The sequence below is a fragment of the Phalangium opilio genome, unplaced genomic scaffold (assembly GCF_054372755.1).
Source record: "Phalangium opilio isolate 3A_F unplaced genomic scaffold, DU_Popi_V2 ptg000032l_1, whole genome shotgun sequence".
In the NCBI taxonomy this organism is placed as follows: domain Eukaryota; kingdom Metazoa; phylum Arthropoda; class Arachnida; order Opiliones; family Phalangiidae; genus Phalangium; species Phalangium opilio.
In genome coordinates, this window is record NW_028324159.1 from 8,470,568 (window position 1) to 8,485,400 (window position 14,833).

A 14,833-nucleotide genomic window follows, 5' to 3' on the forward strand; every position below is an offset into this window, starting at 1 on the left:
AGAACATAACCCAACGGGAAACTCTAGCTATAGGTTCTTTTTGAGAGAATAACCATTGTAGGGACTGGTGATCGGTTATGATTGTAAATTCGCGGCCCTCTAATAAATGTTTATACTTATTCACCGCCCAATAAATCGCTAGACACTCGCGTTCGTAAGTCGAATAGTTTTTTTCAGAACTATTTAGAAGTCTCGACCCATAAGCCAAAGGGTATTCCAAGGTCCCGTCCTTTTGGGAAAGCATTGCCCCAAGAGCGATTTGACTAGCGTCTGTTGTTAAATATATAGGCTTGTTAGAGTCATAATGTCCCAAAGGACTAGAATTGTTGATAGGATTTCTCACACTCCTCTGTCCAAACCCATCTCACTTTCTAACGTTTTAGTTTATAAAGGGCAGAAGCTATCTCAGCATAATTACGGATGAATCGGCTAGGCCATCCTGAAAATCCTAAAAATCTTTGCAATGCTTTTAAATTTTTAGGCCTAGGTAGGGACATAATAATCTCAGACTTATCGGGATTTATGAACACCCCTTCCTCATTTACAACGTGGCCTAATATTAATGCTTGTTTGCGGGCGAAAAAACACTTACACATGTTTAAAGTCAAGCCTGCTGATTTTAACCTTCGGAAAACATATTCCAATGCTCTTAAGTGTTCAGACCAGGAGGATGATGCAATAACCAAATCGTCTAAATAAACCGAGATATTAAATTTAGTTTTCTCCCTAAAGACTGAATCCATTAAGACTTGAAAAGTTGTAGGGGCGTTACATAAGCCGAAAGGCATTACAGTGTATTCAAATTTCCCAAATGGAGATATGAAGGCTGTCTTATTCTGACTTTCTACCGCCATGGGGCTTGTGTCCTATTCGACCGAATCCCAATCGACCGAACGCGTTTCCCATTCAACCGAAAACAGCCGAAATGTGCGGTTTGGGGAAAATATATATCAAAATTTAAAAAGCAAACGTTTTCACTTTTTTTAAGGCTTTTTTTCCCTACAGTTTTCGTTGTATATATATATTGAGGTTTGAAATGTAAAATTTAACTTTAAGAGTGATTGATAACTGAGAGAATTGCTAATAAAGGCGGCTTTCTTTACATTAATAATGGCCACTTGTTTCAATTGAATAAGAAAAAGGATAAAACTAGTTACTATAATTGTAGAAATCCCTCCTGTAAGGTTCGAATAATAGAAGTAACCAAACCTAACCTAACCTAACCTACCCTAACCTAACCTAACCTAACCTCACCTAACCTCACCTAACCTAACCTAAACCTAACCTAACCTAAACCTAACCTAAACCTAACCTAAACCTAACCTAAACCTAACCTAACCTAAACCTAACCAAACCAAACCAAACCTAACCTAACCTAACCAACCTGACCAAACAAAACCTAACCTAACCTGACCAAACCAAACCTGACCAAACCTAACCTAACCAAACCTAACCAAACCAAACCAAACCAAACCAAACCTAACATAACAGTAATGTTTTGGAAAAGGCATATTATTTGAGAAGTCAATGAAGCTAAACATGAACATTTCGGAAAAGGCGTACCATAGTAAAATGATTTGTAAAATATTACTAACCTAACATAACAGTAAAGTTTTGAAAAAGGCATATTATTTGAGAAGTCAATGAAGGTATAAAACATCAATATTTTGGAAAAGGCGTAACATTGTTAAATGATTTATAAAATATTACTAACCTAACTTAACCAAACCAAACCTAACCAAACATAACAGTAATGTTTTTGGAAAAGGCATATTATTTGAGAAGTCAATGAAGCTAAACATAAATATTTTAGAAAAGGCGTAGAATAGTTAAATGATTTATAAAATATTACTAGCCTAACCTAACCTAACCTAACTTACAATTTCCTTCTCTGGGTTTGAACCCGAGCCTCTGAATTAAAAGCCTGATATTCTACCATGCTGCTGCGGTGATTCGAAATCCTCAAAGACTTTTAATTAACTAGTTCTTTCAAATAAATTCCCATTCAGCAGAAACCCGCGATTGGGCTGGAAATTTAAATATATTCTCCATAAAAAACCAAAAAGCGGTTTCGGTCGAATGGGATTCGGTCCAATGGGATAATACCGCCATGGGTACTTGGAAATAACCCGATTTTAGGTCTAGTGTGGTTATGAACTTGGGTTTTTGTAAGTTAAATAGGATACTAGCGATGTCGGGTAAGGGGTAGGAGTCCTTTTTGGTTAATTTATTTAACGCCCGAAAATCTATGCACATTCTCCACCCACCTTCTTTTTTGGGAACTAAAACTAAATTTGAAGACCAAGGGCTATTGGAAGGTCTTATTAACCCTTCCGCTAATAATTTGTCATGTGTTCCTTAATAATTTCTTTTTGAGCTGGGGATATCTTTCTTGGGTAAGCCTTACAGGGTTGCGCATTGCCAGTGTCTATGAAATGAGAAGTTAAATTCGTACGTCCTAGTTTACCAGAAATTAGAGGGGAGAAGGTCTTTAATAGGATACTGAGCTCTTGTTTCTGAATGGGTGATGTGGTACCTCCCTCAACCGCAGTTTTTATAATATGGGTAGTATCTATGTCTAGGGTAGGTGGAGTATCTTCAGGTGCGGTTACTAACTCAAAGGAGATCTCATCAAATTGAATGCTACTGGTCTTATAGTCTATTAACGCGTTATGAGCCAGGAAAAAATCATGTCCCAAAATAACATCACAGTTAAGATTAGGTACTAGAATAAAATTGTGTGAGAAAGAGGTGTCATTGATCGTAAAGGTTAAGGTAGTTTTCCCCTTTGTAGGTAAGAAATGTCCATCAGGCATGAAAACACAACCGTCTTCTAAAGTTACAAGAGTGTCTGTACCCATAATTCTAAAATATGCTTCTATGAACATAAAACTACCCTCTGCTCCATTATCGATTCGGGCAAAAAATATATAAGATTTAATTTTTGAATCGGGATATGTAATGGGCAAGGAAAATGAACGCTAATAACCCAGCCTAGTACTACCCAAATCTATATTATCTCTTGTTTGAGGGAATAAATTTACAAGGAGCCCACCCTCGTTTACGGTCCTTGCCTATTCGTTTCCCTGTTGTTCAGGGCAATTAGGTTTGATATGTCCTCGTGTGTGACACTTATGACATACTAAATTCCAATGTTTGTTAGGGGTGGTAGAAAAACCTGATGTGGGGAGTGTTACAGCGGGTGTTACTATGGGAAGAAATGGCACTTTCGGGGTTGGAGTCTGAGAAGGTTTGAGAGAGGTAACAGCGGCTGCAGCTCTAACCCTACGCTCTACCTTTACTGCACTACGAGTCAAGCTAGCAATTGAGGAAAAATCCTGAGCTAGGTGTTGACTAATCGCTGGGCGCATATTTTCTACTAGGAAATAAACTAGTTTTGAGTCAGAAATAGGAGATCTGAGAGTTAAGTTAAGGGTTTGAATTCGGTTTATAAAAGTCATAATATCTTCCTTAGGGGATTGGCGGGATTGTAAAATCTCAGCCTCATCTCCTGTTCTTGAGAGACGGGCAAAAATTCATCCCGAAGACCATTAATTAAATCCCCAAGTGATGCTACATTCTGATACCCTGTTCCTCTATACCATATCAAAGCGTTCCCGCATAAACAACTAGGAACCAACCGTAATAGTTCTTCATTAGATAGGGAGTTGATCTTTTGAAAGACTTGTAATTGGAACAGAAATTCTGTTACTTCCTTCTTATCCCCAGAGAACTTAAATGGAATTGTAGGTAAAGGACGAGGACGATTAGGCCTGTCAATAGAAGCCCTATTCTCGGCAGCCGAAAAACAACGGGTCTTTAAATTAACTAATTCGTCTATCTGCGCGTCCTGGTTCGCTGTCCTTCTTCTTGCTGGAGCATTCTGATGTCTAGGTATAGGGTATGTCTGGGTGCAAGCTTGCGCAGGTATCGGTTGATTAATATGTCTAAATTGCGGTTGTGGAGGTAATGCAGCTGAAGGAATCGTCTGTCCCGCAGTGCTAGGCGGTAGAGACGTTATTATAGGAGTGGAGGAGCTAGACGCTGATTGATATATACTGTATGTCCTCTTAGGAGGCGCTACCCGAGTACTACTAGGTTCAATTGATTGGTAAGGGCCTAAGGAATTAATGTTTGTTGGCCTTGGTGTAGAATGTGTCACTTGGCCTTGGTGTAGAATGTGTCACTAAAGGTGTCTTAAAGGTGACTAAACTAGGGCGAGACAATTCAGTGTTGTTAAACCCCGAAATGAATTGTCTTCCATCTTGGGCGGACCTAGGCTTGTTTGCACTACAAGGTACATTATAAGGGTCTTGCGAAACCGAACTCCAAGGGTCTAGATGTGTCGTTGCTGAGGGGGCTATGCTTGTTGCAATTGGGACTGGTTTAACCGTTTCCCAGGGATTAGTGCCTAGTTGTAAAAGATCATCACTTACAGGAGGTCCAGCAATATGCCCAAACCCACTAGTCTGAGCTAATTTAGGTCGGGTACTAGCTTGATTCCAAACGGTGCCACTCTCCATCCGTCCATCTTTGCATGTCCATCGCTGACTATCCTCCGTTGTGACAGCGTCTGCTTGTGTTGGTGCATTCCGATGGAATAAGTGTTGATCCATCTCCAAAGTCATGCCCGCGGGGGATCTGGGTGAGTTCACTGATGTTTCTTCTGCCCTATCTCCGACACCGAACTTTGGAGGTTGAAGATAAATGGTGTTGGATGTCTTTCTCGCTGCCCGCACACTTGCAAAATATTCATCGTCGGAATCACCCGCACTATCACTTGTTGAACGCGGATCCTTAGGCTCGCACCATTCATTATAGTTAGCATTTACCATTTGTTCACAATTACTGACTATTACCCTACCAAAACTAATAAATAAAGCTAAATACAACTACTTAATTCCTTACCCTTCGGGCCCCACGTTGGGCGCCAATAATAATGTAACGGATTCGTGCAAACTTTAACTAGGTTAAAGAGAACCTGTTTAAACAGGACCTCGAAGGGGGGAAATAGTTGCAGGCTACTAATAAAACTTAAAGAGGGGCATTGTTTCTAACCAGGGCGGCTAAGGACATAGTTCCATACAAATCCTAGCAAAAAGGGTACTAAGAGGAATAAATTCAAAGTACTTGGAAATTAACAACTTTTATTTAAGCCGACTAGGCAACAAAAAATCCCGGTGAACACACTGCCATAAAATGAAATACTGCCCCCGTCCCGTCGTCTGCACCCCCTTTTTATCATTTAGGAGAGCTGAATGCGCATGTGCAGGCGGCGAGATAAGGGCAAAAAAATAGGTCAAAAAAATTCCTTTAGGCCTAAAAGTGTCAACAAAAAAGGTAAGGAACTAGATTCTTTTTAAGTAGGCCTAACTGTCAAAATTAATAGAGGGTAAACAACCAAAACATAATAAACTAGAGAGGGGAGTATGATTTGATCTGTTACAAGTTTAATTGAAAGGCCCTGTGTACAACGTGTAATCGACAAGAACCAATTTCAATTAGTTTAGGACTGTCAGGAACTTCATTCTTCTGTTCTTTCAGAAGGTTTATAAATTTCCAGTTTACGTTGGGTCCTTCCATGCTTACTTGTAATATTCCTTTTAATGGCACAACAATTCCCAAAGCTTGTTGAAAGTAGGCCAAAATTTGTTCTGCTGTTGAATGTCCCATGAAAACGGATTTCAAAAATCGTATAGAAACTTGCTGCTTGTTGATATCCCACAATCTGACATGCACATCCATTTGGCATCTCTGGACTACTTTGTTCAATGTCTCATCAAAACAAACCACTACATAAAGAGTTTTTTGGATCTTTTCCCTAATAAAAAATCTGCTAAAATAAGGACCATTCCATATGTTATGAAATAAGTACATTTTTGTGGTCCTAAAGCAAATTCCTTTGCAATATTGCTATCTGGAAACATGTGCTGAAAAATAAATTGTCTTCTTTGCACGAATTGAAGGTTTTCCTCTTAGTGACTAGACAAAGAGCCCAAATAATTTCCGCTTTTGTCACCTCAGTTTTGTGACTTTTAAAATGTTTACCCAGAAAGTTATATTTTGACTATAGCATCGGTTGATTCCTCTTTACATACATTTTTATTCAAAGTTTTATCTTTAGCCGTTTTCGTTGTCTTAACTTTCTGGTAACTATTCAATAATGTAGATGCACTCATCTGACCCTTTACGGCATTAACCTTCCTTATGTGATCCGGACCTTTTGCATGACGTTTAGTTGCTTGACATCCCATATTGCTCAAGGAAAAGGTTCTACCACAAATAGTGCATAAAACTACAACTGGGGTTGATTTAACTTGCTTCACCCAGGTAGCCCATTCACGGTGAATAGCTTCATTACACCAGTCTGGGTTAAAGACTGTTTTACAGGTTGAAGAGGATTTTTTAGCCATAATTGTTCTCTAAAACAAAACCGAAGAATTGAAATTACTAAGTGAGACTAAAAACATTTCAAGACTGCTTTTGTAGGTTATTAAACGAAACAAAACAAATTTTGTTGAGAGAAACCTTACGTTGACGTTTTCTTGGCTTTCACATTTAAAATTTAAGCCTCGGCAAGTCACAAAAGAAGGATGCGCGCCGCTAACGCTCTGTTACTTTAAGTTTAGATTTTCTCTAGCGCGCTGGCTGGGGTGACGGTGAAGCGGCGCGGAGAAAAAAAAATATTTTACCTCTCCTCCCGCAAACATGTCTCTAGTCTGTACAAAGAGACTGGCTAGGATGACTGTAAGAGGCTGAGAGCCATAGCGTGACTTTCAACACACCCACTTCAGTTAATAAAATGAAGTAATAACATCGGCACACAATGAGTGGTTTTTAGTTTTACCTTCAGAATCAACCCATTTAGACCACGGGCCACTAAAGTAAGACGACATTTCAGCTATAGCTTTGCCTATACGAACGGTTTGCCTCTTCAAAGAAATGGGCACCTATGTGAGTTAGGAGGGAAAAAGGTGGTCGAACAGGAACGTGTAACACGTACCGCAACGCCATCTACCGTATAATAGACTAATTACATGAACTTTGACTCTGCCAGTCTGTCTTCTGCTACTATTATAGTAGCTTAAGTCCGGTCTCGAGTTTTAGTTTTGACGTTTCATCTTAATTGAACTCTATTATTTATAATGGGTGTAAAGCATTGTGTGTTCCCTAGCTGCAACAGCGATAGTCGCTACAGCACTAAGCCTCATATGAAAGGAGTTTGGTTTATACCCTTTCCCAAATATAAAACTAAACAAGGGTCCCAAGGGGACCATTACAATTTTTCCGCCACACCTCGTATAAATTAAGCACAGATTATGAGTCCTATCTCCTATTATAATAAAGCAATAAATATGAAATAAAATTAAAAAATAGCTTATCTCGCTTTCGCCGCAAAGTGGAAACACTGGCGACATCTCGTATATTTTAGCGAAATCAACACCTGGCATTTTCCAAAATATATATTTAAATTATATTTTAAATTACTATTTAAAATATTATTTTTTCATATTATTTAAAATAAATAATTTATATAATTTAAAATAATATTTTGTAAATGAATTAAATAGCTTAAAATAAATATAAATTTTTAACCAAAATTTCAAGGAAGACTTGAACGCGCCAGCCGCCGTTTCAAAACAATCCACGAGGAAAAAACTGTCGAGTGTTTTACCAACTGGGCTACGACTAACTCTGCGATTTCCGTTCTGTTTGCGTACTATATACATATTCTAAAGCTAGAGTTGACTGACAGCTGAGGGTGAAAATTAAGGCGGGGTTTTCGACGCCGTCCAATAAGCGGTGTGACGAAGACGAAACGAAGGAGGAGTTAAACTCTCGTTTATGCTCCCTTAAATTTTTACGTTATCTATCGATGGGCGGAAAAATTAAAAAGTATATTGCATTCAATGGATAAACTGGCTAGCAAAATATAGGAACGGATTTACGGTAGATGACATTGGACCTAATACGTACCTCTGTTCTAAACATTTAAAAGACGACTTTTTTAAAAGTCAGCTATGGCTTAAAAAGACAGATGGTAAGCTTTAGTCAATACTACTTAGTCGTACTTATTTATAACATGTGTTTAAAATTTTTAAGACTTTACCATTGTGAAAACTGAAGTCAAAATATGTAGGCCAGTGTCAATTCTGAGGCAGGTTTCTCAAAATAAATCGGCTGTAATTTTGGAACCAAATATTATTCCTCGGAAGGATTTAGAAAACCATCTAAGGCATGAATCATTAGCAATGGAATGTTCCAATTTTGAATGTAAACAAAGTGAACCACAAACAGTTCCTGTATGTCATTAAAAATCTCTCTTGTTGATCTGCTTGGACTATAATACTTATTTGATATTTCATAGATTTATGATGTGCAGTCTTCATCAACCCCATCATTTATTCTAGATCATAACTATTGTGGAACTCAAAAGGCTCATCACAAACCAAAAAACGAGTTAATTATGAACCTTTCTAGCCCTGTAGAGTCATTTGTTCACGAAGAAATAGTACAAAGTCCAACTGTCGTTGAGGAAATGTTTAAGTTCTACGAGTTCCCAAAGGAATGGGCTGTTGCCTATGATGCTGGAGGTTTAAAACTATCGAAGATTAACTATGAAATAGGATCTGTGCTAGCTTTAATAACTATAGACCTTGACTTCAGTTTAAAGCTAAGAATATTGAATCAACGTATAAAAGAACATGCCTTATTACCGAATTTATGTACAAAAGTAACCTGCCCAGAAGATTTGACCAACTTATTGCAAAAATTGAGTCACATGAAAGTGTGTTCCGGGAATCATGAAGAATCATACAAAGATATTTTGAAACAAAAAGCTGTTCCAAATGGTGTGATGTGTTGGCCTACCAATTCGGTACGACATGTTTCATGCTGCCTTCTTTCTCAAATAAACAGGTGTGGCAAGTGCGTTAAGCTACGTAGTTACTTTTGCCTTTACATATTTCGAAAGAAAAAAGAAAAACGTAGAATATCGTCATTTAAAGCTCTAAGCCACGAAGAAATTCTTCATGAATTGAAAAAGAAAAAAACTAACATAACTATCATAAAGCGAAGACTTAGTAGACGAGAGAAACAAATCAGTAAATTGATTATGAAGAATGGAGAGAATATTGGTGAAAAAGCTAATGATTGGCTATCTGATGTTCTTGAAAAACATTTTAATCCAACTATGAGAAATCTCGACTTTCCGAAACGTTTTTTGGCAACTCAACTAAAAATGAGCCAATTAAAAAGCAAAAAAAGTAGGCTATGGGACCCGTTAGTTGTACACTGGTGTTTGTATATGTATCATAAATCTCCCAGTCTATACAAGTCACTGGAGTCTTCGGGAATTCTTAGTTTACCTAGTTATTTAACTTTGCTTCGAAATTCAAGTGATATAGGAAGAAAACCAAATTTTCAACCAACTATGTTTAATAAACTAGCGGAAGAAGCGAAGATTAATACTCTTAAAGACTATCAAAAATACTTTTCATTGTTGATAGATGAAATGAAAATTAAAGAGGACCTAATTTACAGTAAGAAAACAGGGGATCTAATTGGCTACACAAAAATCAGTGATCCGTACGATAAAATTGCTGCAATTGAGCATCAGCTATTTGATAAGAAAGAAAAGCACATTGCAACGCATGCATTGGTTTTTATGATTCGAGGCACAACAATGAATTTTAAATTTCCACTGGCTCATTTTCCTACTGATTCGATAACTGGCGATGAACTTAATTTCCTTGTATGGCGAGCTATTGCCCTTCTCGAACTTAAAGGTTTTAAAGTGATAGCCGTTATTGGTGATGGTGCATCCACAAATAGAAAGGTTTTCACCAAGCACGCAAAAGGAGGAGATTCCTACAAGTGTTTAAATGTTCATGCTTTTGATGAGGAGAGGTTCATCTATTTTATCTTCGACCCACCACATTTGATTAAAACAGTAAGAAACTGTCTTCTAAACAGCCGAGATGGTTGCAAAATCCGTCTGATGTATAAAAACGGGCAAGACTTAGTATGGACTACTATTATGAACTTATACGAACTTGAACGTAGCCGATCCACTTTGAGGAAAGCACATAAATTAAGCGATGATCACGTATATCCCCAACCTCAACCTAAAATGAAGGTTAGATTAGCCACTCAGGTTCTCAGCGCCACAGTTGCAAATGCAATTGAACAAGAGTTTGGAGAAGCAGTATCAGAGACCACACTATTTTTAAGAACTTTCAACAACTGGTTTGACTGCATGAACGTGAGAAACCTTAAAAGCGGATACCAAACTCGCGACCCATGGGTGAACCCATATGAAAGTTCAACTGACATGAGACTTAAGGTATGACAAAAATAAATCCAAATATTAATACACTATCTATTTTAAAATTAATGTTTCAAACAGTGGCTCAGAGAGGATTTTTTGAAGTACCTTAGCGATTGGGAAGAGGATGTCAAAAATAGAGAAAGTAAAATTGAAAAGCCTTACACAACCCAAGAAAGGAAAAAAATGTTGCTTAGTCAAGAAACAATGTCTGGATTGAAACAAACTAGTATGTCATATAATACATTTTCAACTCAGAATTTGCAAAATATTAACCATTGCAAAGAAATGGTAGAAATAATACCCTTTTTGCTGTCTAAAGGCGCGAAATTTATTTTGACAGAAAATTTCAATCAAGACCCTCTTGAGAACGAATTTAGTCGCCACAGACAAGCTCTGGGATCTGGCCAGAACCCCACCTATGAACAATTTTGCAATAATGGCCCTAAACCTGCAGCAATAAAAAGAGGAAATATAAAAGTCTTAGGAAAAAATTGTCAATAAAATATTTGTCAGTAAACATTTTTACTGTACTTGTTTATTTCATTTCTATATGTAAATTTAGGAACATTTTATCACATAAAATTACTTTTAGCCAAAGTTCTTTTCAGAACATTTCATCATATAAAATTGCTTTGAGCCAAAGTCCTTTTAAGAACATTTTATCACAGAAAATTACATTTAGGAACATTTTTGCACTATTTTTGTCATACATTGATTTTAGGAACATTTTTTCAGCTTTGTTTTGCCCGACCCGGAATTGCCAATATCACTTAACTGTTGTCTCAAACTTCTCTTTGCCCTTGCTTTTGTGGTGTTTAATCTCTGCTGCTCTTTTAAGTCGTTTTTCTCATTTTTCACATGACCATTAGCGTCAGTGTTGATTAATTTGTCAATCATTTTGTTTAAAAGTTTTTCCCCTGCTTCTTGTAGAACCCCACTCCTTTCGCATACTGTTTTCCAGTCAATCTGTAATTGTTCATCTTGATCCAGTATTTGTTTAACTTCAGGTTTTCTGTTCAGTCTTTGGTTGTTTTTTTACTAAAAATATTGAATATGACCTTGTGAATCCTCATAAAGAATTTGTAAGTGTCCTTCTTCGCGTAAATTAAACCCCCACGATCTTGCAGTTCTGTCCAATGCCTTGTTTTGATTTCGACACATTCTTGATGATCTTTTTCGCATGTTAATTCATTGAAAATTTGCAGGCCTTCAGTAGATGATTTTAAGGTTCTAAGTAACGTTCCAACAACGAAAAAAAACTATCCAAGCTTTTTTCTTCTTCGAGTTGCTCATCAACTATTGGAATGTTTGAGATTCCATCGTATCGTAGGCTTCTTCCAAATATTTCGCCTAATTAAAATTGTATTGCGGCTCTTTTTTGAAGAATAGTTACTTCTGGCTCCTATTAATTATTATCCATTAATTTATTAATTAAATAATTAAGTTATTATTAATTTGTTTTTACCTTAATTTCTAATGTGGTTTGCATTATGTTTTCCATAAATCTACTAGAAAATTTAATCGAATTGGACTCGGCCACAAATTTATCCATGCTGGTGTTAGTTAGAAGTTCTTGTAGCTCCGTTTTAAGGATTTCTTTGGTTGTGTCATTATCTAATTTTAAAGCCCATGAGAGCAAATTCACTTCGTCAAATTCTAATTCCATGGTTTCAATTGCAACTTCGATGGATCTCAATGCAAAACTAAATACGTTTTGAAACATTCGGTCATAATCATTTAAAGACACTAATTGCACTCTCTTTTTTAATTTTGATGGTGCAGATGCCACCAATGGTTGTGGTATCTTTTCAAATTGTTTCTGTGACTTTAGACTACAGGGTTCACTGTTGACAACAACCTTCTTTGTCTCGGTCTTCGCTTGTAAAACTACAATATGGTCTTTAATGTTGGGGTTTTCTTTCGGGTTTCTCTTTGCTCCAATAGTTTTTGTAGCTACTTTCTTAATTTTGGGCTTTTGCGTCAATTTCCTTAGCCCACTAGCCTTGGGTGGAGTATTTTGACTGAAATTTAGACAAACAGTCGTTGAATTAGACTACTGAAAAAATCCAGAAATAGGTACTAAATTAATTGCAAAGTTTAATTACCATTGAATTGTTGAAGTTGAAGGTCTAATGTTTGGTGCGTGTGCGTCAGACTTATGGTTCAAATTAATATCACAGGATCCTAGAAACTTATCACATGAATTATCACTTGTAATATCACGTTTTGAAAGAGCCTTTAAACCATTTCCCTCCTTGGAGTTAACTTTACTACTCATCAGTCCGGGTCTAGGCATATTTAAATTCTTTATCCTATATATATATTTGAACACAAGTCACAATTTTAAACTATTACATTTAATAAAAGCAGCTTACCTTCAAAAACACCCAACCAGCAGCACTAACGGTACAAAATTACTCTCCTGTAGTCCTGTTATCAGCCACCGTTCATTTAAAAATGGCGGCGTTGTCTAAAAATACTGTTTTCCAGCCTCACTCGCCTTGTTACCGAAATGACGTAGTTCCACTTTTTAAAAACTACCGCTAGAGGCGACACTAGTAAAAACCGTTTCGCTTGAGCGCCGCCCGATAGCAGAACTGAAATGTCCTCTTAGTCTAGTGGCCCGTGTAGTAGCCAATAAATCAATAATTAAAGTTTAAATTGAAATACGTTTTTAAAATAACATGCAAAATGAAAGTCATATTAAATATTTTGCGATTTCAGTAATGCTTCGTGACTTGTTGAAATGTGTAATTGGAAATATGGGGAATCTTCATTCAAAACTGGAACAAAGATGATAAATAAAAGCCTTTTATAATATATAGGATTTTAGGATGAATACATAATTTCAATTAGTCCTATTTGAAATGAATATTAATTCAATCTTATAACCATAATTTATAAACAAAAACTTTCAAGAACATATGCACATGAATGCCAGTCCTCCTTCACCCTAATACCATTCCAACAGACTCATACCTTTGCCTACATCATTTAATAATACCATAGATATGCATGGTCTTATAGATATTAAAAATAAGAAACTAATTTACATCGAGAATCTTACGTGATAAAGTTAAAATAAACTGAGTTTTATTTAAATAATTTTACTGAACTGTTTTTGAGTAACATCTCATCGTTCAGTCTCGATATTGGTTCCTCTCCGTTACTTATTTTCCTATATTTAATACTTTATTACCATAATATTAATTAGTTAAATTTGATTTGTTTATCTTATACATACCTTTAAAGAACTCACCTCATAATTGTATCGGCTCAAACCACATACTCGTTGGTAGTTTATGGTTGCAACAACAACGACAGCCTTTTGTATTAAAGGGATACCTTAGGGTAAATCATGCTCGACTAATAAAAGTGTTAATACCTTAATATGCAAGTTGATTACAACACTTCAATGTTGGCAGATATCCTTAGAGGCATTACCCACCCTAGATAATTCGCCATTGCCAGTGTCAATGATAGAAAAGTCATTACCACAAATGTACAATAAAAGAAAAGCATATGAATATTTCTATTTGTTAGACATGTGTGCAACATTATTTACCAGTTGAACATTAATGCAATAGTTGCTTAATAAAAGGTAGAAGTATTTCTTTCGCTGTTGGTGCTTTGATTATAAAATAGGTACAGTTCATGGTACCAAGTGCCAGGGAACGTTATAAATATAACGAATCAGGCTTTCATGACCCATAAGGATTAGGCAATCATGTTTGTATAAAAACGCAATTATCTTGGTCATGGCCAATGAATGACGAATTACCTTCGCTATGGGATGGTGCCCCATTTCATGTTCCAATCATTTACTAGCGTGTCTCTGTTGCTTGAAACCTATCTTACAGAACCAAACAATAAGTAAATAACAGAAACAATAAAATCTTTTTTTACTACTTACTACAGTCTACAGAGGACTTTCTTCGTCATAAGCCTCGGTGTAAATCCTTTTCGACTTCGGGCAGAGTTCGACTTCATTTTCCCACAAAACAAAGGCATATTTTTCAAATTATAACAACGCAAATCCTTATATTTTGTAAACTAACAGTATTTAAAACAATAATTTAGTTGTCTTTCTTTCTAAAGTCAACAACACCAAGAACAATATAGTCCATTACCTGCCATTACCGCCATTAGCAACGACGAAGTGTAGTCTGCTAAGTTCCGGTGGAAAAAGAAAGCAAAAAAAACCGGTCAATTAACCGATTCATGATGCTGAACGGTTTGCCGATTTCTAAAATTAGTACTTTGAATTTGGTGTATATTTTGACACGTGTCAATGTCGTCTGCTCGAAAATTTCAACCTCTCACAAGTCTTAAGTGAGTTTTGCCCCAAAAAAGCCACCGCCAATGAAAAGCCCTAAGTTCGATCCTGACCGACCAATCAGCCAGCTTAAGTCTGGGGTAGGAGCATACTTTTTCTGCAGAATACGGGCTCTGAATAAGGAAACTCAAAATACTAGCTTAGGGGCAAAGTCGTCTACAGCCACG

At 36.7% G+C, this 14,833-nt stretch overlaps 1 long non-coding RNA gene across 1 annotated transcript in view; it reads right to left on the reverse strand.

Moving 5' to 3' along the window:
- LOC149685898 (uncharacterized) overlaps window positions 1-14,173 on the reverse strand; it is a 59,543-nt gene extending 45,370 nt beyond the window's left edge. The window contains exon 1 of the long non-coding RNA XR_016384093.1: window positions 13,896-14,173. This is a non-coding gene — a long non-coding RNA (uncharacterized LOC149685898). The remainder of the gene's footprint in view (window positions 1-13,895) is intronic.
- Window positions 14,174-14,833: the final 660 nt, after the last annotated feature.